Raw genomic sequence first — 10,091 nt, 5'->3', positions numbered from 1 at the left:
GGTGTCTGGATTAGGAAACTTTCCCCGGGTCGACCATGTCCCCGCCACCCGCAGGGGCAGGGAGCAGGTTCCAGCTCGTCTCAGTGCTAGGATGGGTTCATTTTGGACGTGGAACTTTATGGTGATGGGAGGAGAAAGCCGGGGTTACGGGAGGTTGGAAACCTTGAAGTATTTGATTTTGGTCTGAGCTTTTGAGAACGGAGGTGGGAGCGTTGAAGCAAAATGGGCAACTGTATAAGTTAGAACTTTATTTTTTTTTTAATTGAGATTTTTGGTTGACTATGCCCCTCTTCACCTCAGTGGATTTATTCAAATATTTAGGCCCGAGCTGTGTGCCAGATCCAGTTTACCTGAGGATGCTGAGGTGAACCGGATAGAATAGTGCCTACCTTCATGAAGATTTTAGTTTCGTTGGGTTTATAACCATTTGTTATTGTACACTTTTGTATAATAATTGCATAAATAACGTAGGTACTTCGGAATGCTGTGAGAATGTAATAAAAGCGTGTAAAAAAAGAGCCTAATTTAGGAATGAACCCCAAAGAATGAGGAGTTTGTCGGGAGGGAGCATAACACTTTCGAGTGACTGCATAAAAGCCAATGTGCTGGAGCAAGATCAGGAATGGGGAAAGTGGCTTGAGACAGAGGGCAGATCATTTAGAGCCTTGAAAACCAGGTTTAGGAGTTTGACCTCTTTCTCTAGAGAACAGTGGACAGCTTACAGGGTTTAGATGGGAAATGACATGAAAGTACAGTTACGTTTTTAAGAATATGGTTCTGTTTGTATTTGAGAGAGCTGAAGTGGAAGCCTAGGGATCATTTTGGCTGCTCCAGTCATTCATGTGAGAGATAATTGTGGTTTAAACTAGGGTGATGACAGTGCAGGTAAAAGTGAATGATATATGGGGGTCAGAATGTATAGGACTGGGAGATGAATTGGATGTGGAGAAAGCAAGAATGCTTCTAGAGTATGGAAACTGAGACAGGAAAGATGAGCAGGTTTTGGGGGATGATTGAAAATGTCTTCTTGGGCCTATTAAATTTGAGATTGCTTATGAGACTTGCAAGAGGTGATGTTACTCAGGCAGTTGAATTTGTGTCAGCTTTGAATCCTTTTTGCATGTTATCTCAACTTTGCCCACACCTTTTGAGAGTGGGAAACTGAACCAAAGAAAGGTGAAAGGGGCTTGCTCAGAATAACACAGCTAGTGTATGGCTTCCAGAGTCCATGTTCAGTGTCCAGTGCAGTTTGTTATACAGCAATCCCATGAACTCCTGTTTCCATAGCATGAGGACACATTTTCTACAGGACGGGTCTCTCTCCCAGCAAATTTTGAGTTCCCAGGGTGTTCTTTTGTACCATTTCGTAATTGGCCGCATATGTTCATTCATTACATAATACTGTACTTCTGTGTGCTATTCACTGTGTTTAGTAATGGACCTTTTTAAATAGTCATAAACACTGCTACGGATGAGGTGTGTACCAGGTCCCAAGCTTTTCCCCACTTCATTCCTCTTGCCCCAATCTCTACTTTCTTCACTTGGTTGCCTTGATGGACCTGACTTCATTTTTATGTTTATAGTCTTGCTACAGGTCCATGTTTCATGACTTTACAGGCTTTCTAGACCACCTCACAGGCTTGCTTTTCTGTGTGATTCATCCTGAAATAAATTGGTAACCTCTCAGAACTGCTATTTGTCAGCCTTTGAATCCTTCAGACTTGTGGTTATTGAGATAATGTAACTTGTTTCTTAGAATATTCTAGTCCCAGGCAGTTTAACTATAGCTCCCAAAGCTTACTTGCTTAGTTGCTATAAATTCACGATCTCTGCATTTAGAATTGAAAATATGTGTCTTAGAAGCAAATCCTGGCATTGATCTCTAGCAGAAGAGATTTGAGAATAGAACAGATTTGAGAATGGAATAGAATGCTATTATCTTCAGCAAAGACGTGGCTTTAAAAAATTTTTTTTTTTTTTTAATTTTTTTTTTTCTTTTCAACGTTTTTTATTTATTTTTGGGACAGAGAGAGACAGAGCATGAACGGGGGAGGGGCAGAGACAGAGGGAGACACAGAATCGGAAACAGGCTCCAGGCTCCGAGCCATCAGCCCAGAGCCTGACGCGGGGCTCGAACTCACAGACCGCGAGATCGTGACCTGGCTGAAGTCGGACGCTTAACCGACTGCGCCACCCAGGCGCCCCTAAAAAATTTTTTTTTAAGTTTATTTATTTATTTTGAGAGAGAGAATGAGCAGGGGAAGGGCAGAGAGAGAAGAGGACAGAGGATTCAAAGCAGCCTCCGTCCTGACAGCAGAGAGCCGATGTGAGGCTTTAATCATGAGATCATGACCTGAGCCGAAGTTGGAAGCTTAACCGACTGAGCCAGCCAGGCACCCTGAGAGGAAGCTTTTTAAATGCAGCCATGACCATCAGTGTCCAGGAAGAACTTACTGCGATTAGAAGATACAGATTTTTTCAAAATATAACCTTTCTAGGCACAGGTTGTCCTTTTCTGAAAAATGAAGGATTTGTACTTGACCTCAGACTACTTCTCCAGATCTAATGTTAGATAATAAAGCTAAATATTGGGGTATAGATGACATTTCTAGTTAATGGGTAGAGGTAGGGGAGGGAAGGAGAGAGATGGATTGTTTTGATGTTGTTGAAAACACCAATAGCAACTTGACAGCACAGTGGTGTTAGGTATGTAATGAGGTACTTGGTTGCTAAGATGGAGGCTAGTTTTTTTTTTTTCCCCCTAAGTTTATTGTTTTATTTTGAGAGTGTGTGAGTAGGGGAGGGGCAGGGAGAGGGAAAGAGAATCCCAAGAAGGCTCAATACTGTCAGCGTGGAGCCTGACTTGGGGCTTGATTTCTCCTTAGGTCTTGCCCTGAGCAGAAACCAAGAGGCTTAAGCTTAACTGATCCATCCACATGCCCCATGGAGGCCAGTTTTAAGAGTAGCCAAGGTAAAGAAAGCAGGGAAGGAATGGCTGTGGAAACATACTAAGGGCTGTATCCTTTGACTCTTAAGGAAGTCAGTAGGGTTGTTAAAGGAAAACCCTCTGTAGCTAGGTAGCCTTAGGGTTGAACCCTGAGTTTGCTTCTTACCTTGGGCAAGTCATTTAAATCTTGCAGAATATGTTTTTTATCTATAAAATGGGGATACTGCCTGTTTTGTAGGTCTATTGTTGGTTTAAATAATTAGTGCTGGGGCACCTGGGTGGCTCAGTCGGTTAAGCGTCTGACTTCAGCTCAGGTCATGATCTTTTCCGTGAGTTCGAGCCCCGCGTCGGGCTCTGGGCTGATGGCTCAGAGCCTGGAGCCTGCTTCCGGTTCTGTGTCTCCCTCTCTCTCTGCCCCTCCCCTGTTCATGCTCTGTCTCTCTGTCTCAAAAATAAATAAACGTTAAAAAAAAAAAAAATTAGTGCAAAGTGCCTAGTACCATTTACAGTGCCCGTGTCAACAATGTTGATTCTCTTTTAGTTTCTCCTAATTTGTTCTGTCCTCTTCCATTGTTTTCACTATCCATCTGTTGACCTGTTAGACTACTTCCGGCAGAAAATAAAGTTGAGAGCCTAAAGGTAGAGCATGTCCAAATTACAATTCTTAAGGGACTTTTTTTTCTCCTGCTGGAAAGAGGGAGACAGTAAAATGGCCTGTGGGATCTTTCCCCGTTTCAGTGGCTGGTGTGTTAATAATTGTTAGAAATTCGGAACTTTGCACAGTTGGGAGTTTAAAATATTGGATATTTATATGGGGAAGGTTGTGTGGGTGCCAAGGTTGTGTGTGTGTGTTGGTTTAGGGCCTAGAAATTGGGCCTTGGGCTGGTCAACATCTGATAGTCATTGGGTAATGCCTCCCTTTCCAGTCTGTGGACATGAGATCACAAGTATGTTGTTCCTTTGTAGCAAGATTTTTATATGATGTGTTTTTATTTTATTAAAAATTTTTTTTCTTTAATGTTTCTTTTTGAGAGAGAGAGAGAAAGAGAGAGAGAGAGACAGACAGACAGTGTGAGCAGGGGAGGGGCGGAGAGAGAGGGAGACACAATTCAAAGCAGGCCCCAGGCTTTAAGCTGTCAGGACACAACCTGACTCAGAGCTGGAACTCATCACCGTAAGATCGTGACCTGAGCGGGAAGTCGGATGCCTAGCTGACTGAGCCGCCCAGGTGCCCCTGATTTGTTCTTACTTTAAATGGAAACTATTCAAGTTAATTTTTTCTTTTTCTTTCCTGTTTCTTTTAATTTCTTTCTTTCTCTTTCTTTCTTTCTTTCTTTCTTTCTTTCTTTCTTTCTTTCTTTCTTTCTTCTTTCTTTCTTTTCTTTCTTTCTTTTTTTTCTTTCTCTTTCTTTCTTTTTCTTTCTTTCTTTCTTTCTTTCTTTCTTCTCTTTATTTCTCTTCCTTCCTTCCTTCCTTTCTTCCTTCCTTCCTTCCTTCCTTCTTTCCTTCCTTCCTTAAGGAGAGAGACTCCCAAGCAGGCTCTGTGCTCTCAGCACAGAGCCTCATGCGGGGGTCGACCTCACAAACTGTGAGATGAAGACTTGTAAACACAAAAACCGACTGAGCCACCCAGGTCCCCCAGATTTTTTCTTTAAAATTTTTTTTTTCAACGTTTTTTATTTATTTTTGGGACAGAGAGAGACAGAGCATGAACGGGGGAGGGGCAGAGAGAGAGAGGGAGACACAGAATCGGAAACAGGCTCCAGGCTCCGAGCCATCAGCCCAGAGCCTGACGCGGGGCTCAAACTCACAGACCGCGAGATCGTGACCTGGCTGAAGTCGGACGCTTAACCGACTGCGCCACCCAGGCGCCCCCAAGATATTTTCTTTAAAAAAGGAAAAAAACCTATTTCTATGCCTAAAAAAACCAATTAAAAATAGTTAAAAATAATCTCTGGGTTAGGCTGTCTTTGAAGTGCTTACAACTGCATAATGTAGGTAAACACCAGTAAAGGAATATCTACTCTGTCCTCAAGTTCTTGGATGTACTTAAGCATAATGAGTTTGAGGAATGCAGTTCTACCCATTCCATTCTTAAATAAATGAAGAAATCTTACAGTAAGTAAAAACCAATGAAGAAAACCTAAGCCATAGTGGTGTAATATGAAACTCTTAAGATTTGTGTAAATTGATAAAAGACACAGTTGTTTAACTGTGGAGTACACTGTGTGAAAGTGGCTTGAAATGGTCAAATGCAAAGTATCATTTACTCCCCTGTGGATACAGGGGGTGCAATGTAACCTAGTGAGAGTGGGGGACTACAACTAAGGAATGACAGTTTTTTTCTATAAATGACCAAACATCTGTACATGAATTTGTAGTTTTGTTAAATTAAGCAGGCATTTACCATTATATTCTTTTTTTTTTTTTTAATTTTTTTTTTTCAACGTTTTTTATTTTATTTTTGGGACAGAGAGAGACAGAGCATGAACGGGGGAGGGGCAGAGAGAGAGGGAGACACAGAATTGGAAACAGGCTCCAGGCTCCGAGCCATCAGCCCAGAGCCCGACGCGGGGCTCGAACTCACGGACCGCGAGATCGTGACCTGGCGGAAGTCGGACGCTTAACCGACTGCGCCACCCAGGCGCCCCTACCATTATATTCTTTACCTTATAAAGATTTTCAGCCTTAAGAAAAAAAATGCACATACAGGGTGCCTGGGTGGCTCAGTTAAGTGTCCGACTTCGGCTCAGGTCATGATCTCACGGTTCATGAGTTTGAGCCCTGCATCAGGCTCTCTGCTGTCAGCACGGACCCTGCTTCAGATCCTGTCCCCCTCTTTCTGCCCCTCTACTGCTTGCATTCTCTCTTTCTCTAAAAAATAAGCATTAAAGGGGCGCCTGGGTGGCTCAGTCAGTTAAGTGTCCGACTTCAGCTCAGGTCATGATCTCACAGTCTGTGGGTTTGAGCCCTGCATCGGGCTCTGTACTGACAGCTCAGAGCCTGGAGCCTGCTTCAGATTCTGTGTCTCCCTCTCTCTCTCTCTCCCTCCCCTGCTCATGCTCTGTCTCTCTCTGTCTCAAAAATAAATAAAAACATTAAAAAAAATTTTTTTAAAAGCATTAAAAAAATTCAAGAGAATTTTTTCTCATTTTATTCTAGAATTTTTATTTTTTTTATTTTTTAGAATCCCTTTTCCAAAGAACACTCACTAGCTGAAGTAGGTCTTCCAGTAACATGAAAGAATAGTTAGGAAGGTGAGATTGAACAATGCCCTTGGATCATTTGGGGAAAGGTAAGTGCTTAATATTTCCAGTGGTGCCTTTTTTTTTTTTTTTTTTTGACTCAATAGACACTTGTAGAATAGTGAGACAGATGACAATCTTTTAGTTCAATTCCATAAATACTTACTGGATACCAATTTTCTCACACCAGGCTATGTGCTGAACAAGTTTAGATATAGTGTAGTCCTTACATGTGCAGTCTTTTTAAGGGGGAAAAAAACCCAAAGAAATGTTAAATATATAACAGTATAAAAAGTTGCTGTTCACAGGACAGGCAGAAATGAACAAGAATAGATTTGAACACACTTTTATATGAGTAAGAAAGGAAATTAAAGACTACTGGGTCTTTTTTTTTTTTTTCCTTGTATGAGTACTTGTAACATCCTAATAGACTTTTCTTTATTGAGGTATAATTGACATATTTTCATATGTACAACATAATGATTCAATATTTGTATATATTGTGAAATGATCACCACAGTAAGTTTAGTTAACATCTGTCACCATAGTGAGTAGTTACCATTTTTTTTCTTGTGATGAGAACTTTAACATTTATTTTTCTTGTGATGAGAACTTTAACATTGCTTTATGGCAACTTTCAAATATGCCATATAGCATTAACTATAGTCACCATGCTGTACATTTCATCCCCAAGACTTACTTTAACTTTTGACCTCTAACACTTATGTCAGCCACCCCCTCTTCTCATCCCCCCTCATTTCTCACCTCTGCCTCTAGCAACCAGCAATCTGTTGTTTATATGTATGAGCTTGGGACTTTGTTTTTATGATTCCACATGTAAGTGAGATCATATAGTATTTGCTTTTCTCTTACTTATTTGACTTAGCATAATGCCCTTGGGAACTATCCATGTTATCACAGATGGCAAGATTTCCTTCTTTTTTATGGCTATATTTTATTGTATATATGTGTGTATCTTTGTGTGCATACTCGTGCATCACTTATCTTTATTCATCCATCTTGACAGTTTCCATAGCTTAGCTATTGTTAATAATGCTGCAGTGAACACAGGGATGCACGTATTCTTTTGAATTAAGTGTTTTCATTTTCTTTGGATAGATACCCAGAAGTGGAATTGCTAGATTGTATGGTAGTTTTGTTTTTAATTTTTTGAGGAACCTCCATACTGAAGTAGCTGCACCAACGTACATTCCTACCAACAACGCACAAAGGTTCCCATTTCTCCAAATCCTTGCGAACACTTGTTATTTCTTGTCCTTTTGATAATAGCCTTTCTGACAGGTATGAGATAATATCCCATTGTTTTTGACTTGCATTTCCCTGATAATTAGTGGTGTTGAACACCTTTTCATGTACCTGTTGGCCATCTGTCATTGGAAAAATGTTCAGATTCTTTGCCCTTTTTGGATTTTTTTAAAAACTATTCAGCTGTATGAGTTTTTAATATATTTTGAATATTAATCCCTTCTCAGGTAGGTTGCCTTTTTATTTTGTTAACTTCCTTTGCTGTGCATAAGCTTTTTGGTTTGATGTAGTCCCACTTGTTTTGTTTTGCTTTTGTTGACTTTGTTTTTGGTGTCAAAACCAAAAATCATCACCAAGACCAATGTCAAGGAGCTTACCACTTGTATTTTCTTCTAGGTGTTTATGGTTTCCAGTCTTACATGCAAGTTTTTAATCCATTTGTGTTGATTTTTGTATAAGGTGTAAGATAGTGGTACAGTTTGTCTTTTGCATGTGGCTGTCCAGTTTTCCCAACACCATTTATTAAAGAGACTATTCTGGACTATGAGGGTCTTGTCAAAAGAACTTAAGAGCCAACAGGAAGAGTTTCCACAGGCGAAAAATAGAACAACTTGAGCATCATTAAGAACTACAATGAATTGAAACACAGAAGTTAAAAAAAATCTATGAGCTCAACTGGGTGTTGTATGGAAACCAAATTGACAATAAATTATATTAAAACATGCACGCGCACACACACACAAATCCATAAGCTCACACTGGGTGCCTGGGTGTCTCAGTCGATTGAGCATCTGTCTTGGTTTTGGCTCGGGTCAAGATCTCACGATTTCATGAGTTTGAGCCCTGCACTGGGCTCTGTGCTGAGCGTGCCGAGCCTGCTTGGGATTCTCTCTCTTCCCCTCCCCCACTCACGCTGTCTCTGTCTCTCTCAATACATAAAAAAAATATTAAAAATCTGTGACCTCACAGTGACCCCTAAGAAACCTCATTGGTTTAACCTTTGATTAATATTACAAAACCAACTCATTATAAAAGCAGTACATGAAGAATCCTTTTCTGTATGAACTGTACCTCAGGGTAACTAGGTACTTATGAGGGAAAGCTTTTCTCTACAGAGGTATTCCAAGTAAAAAGTGAAGAACAGACAAGTATTAATGAAATTAAGAGATGTAGGCAATGATCATTAGCGGTTGCTAACATCACAAATGAGCCAAGTAGAATTACGTACCATTGGATGGATGTATATACCAACTGCTCTCATCAAGAAACTGAACTTGGGAGGGGCGCCTGGGTGGCGCAGTCGGTTAAGCGTCCGACTTCAGCCAGGTCACGATCTCGCGGTCTGTGAGTTCGAGCCCCGCGTCGGGCTCTGGGCTGATGGCTCGGAGCCTGGAGCCTGTTTCCGATTCTGTGTCTCCCTCTCTCTCTGCCCCTCCCCCGTTCATGCTCTGTCTCTCTCTGTCCCAAAAAAAAAAAAAAAACGTTGGAAAAAAAAAAAAAAAAAGAAACTGAACTTGGGGGCATCTGGGTGGCTCAGTTAAGCATCCGATTCTTGATTTCAGCTCATCACAATCTTATGGTTTGTGAGTTTGATCCCCATGTCGGGCTCTGCTGTAGACAGTGCAGGGCCTGTTTGGGATTCTCTCTGCCCATCCCCTTCTTGTGCACGCGCAAGTGCTCACTCTCTCAACCCTTTTTTTTTTTAATTTATTTTAGAGTGAGAGAGCTGGGGAGGGGCATAGAGGGGGACAGAGTATTCAAAGTGGGCTCCACGATGATAGCAGCAAGACCATGATCTGAGCTTAAGTTGAATGTTGAACCCACAGAGCCACCCAGTTGCCCCAAATAAATTTTTTTTTAAGTAAAATCTTAAAAACAAGTGGGAAAATTTGGACATCTGTTTGCTATTAATGAAATGCTCACTTTTAAAAAAGTTTGTTTGAGAGAGAATATGCAGGGAGAGGGGCATGTTCAGATGCTTAACCGACTGAGGCACCCCAGGAGTTGCCCTTTTTTATGTGATCATGATATTGTTATATACCACAAAATAATCCTTTTAGAAAACATTGAAATGTTAGAGTAAAATTCTAAGTGAAACCATCAGTGGGAATGGCTTCATGGAGAGGGTAAATCAAGGATGTTTGAGAAATAAAAAGGCATAATATGCACTGGCAAATAGCAAGGTAGACAGGGACTAGAAGGGTAGGACTTGAATTTAAGCTACACCAGGAAGGTAGAGGCAGTTGCCATTTAGGAAAGCTGTTTCTTAATCCTCTTTTGGTCAGATTCCTTCAAAAAAGCAGTAACTAAATGGACTTTTTTTTCCAGAAAAATTAAGTCTTGCATTTTATGTTTTATGGACCTCCTGAAATTGCTCATGTGGACTCCCCACTCCCCTATTGTTCCAAATTTCCACCCTCTGGGACAGGTGCTCTAAGAACCTAAGAGCCTGTGATTTAGATGGAACTTTAAAATTTTTTAAAGTAGGCTCCACATGCAGCGTGGGGCTTGAATTCAAGACCCTGAGATTGAGAGTCCCATGCTTCACCACTGAGCAAACCAGATGCCCTTGGGCAGAGCATCTTATTTGCTTGTTTCCTGATCTCAGAGTTGAAGTTCAGAATTATTGAATG

Source organism: Neofelis nebulosa, chromosome 1, assembly GCF_028018385.1.
Source record: "Neofelis nebulosa isolate mNeoNeb1 chromosome 1, mNeoNeb1.pri, whole genome shotgun sequence".
NCBI classification, from domain to species: Eukaryota; Metazoa; Chordata; class Mammalia; order Carnivora; family Felidae; genus Neofelis; species Neofelis nebulosa.
This window is presented reverse-complemented; position numbering follows the sequence as displayed.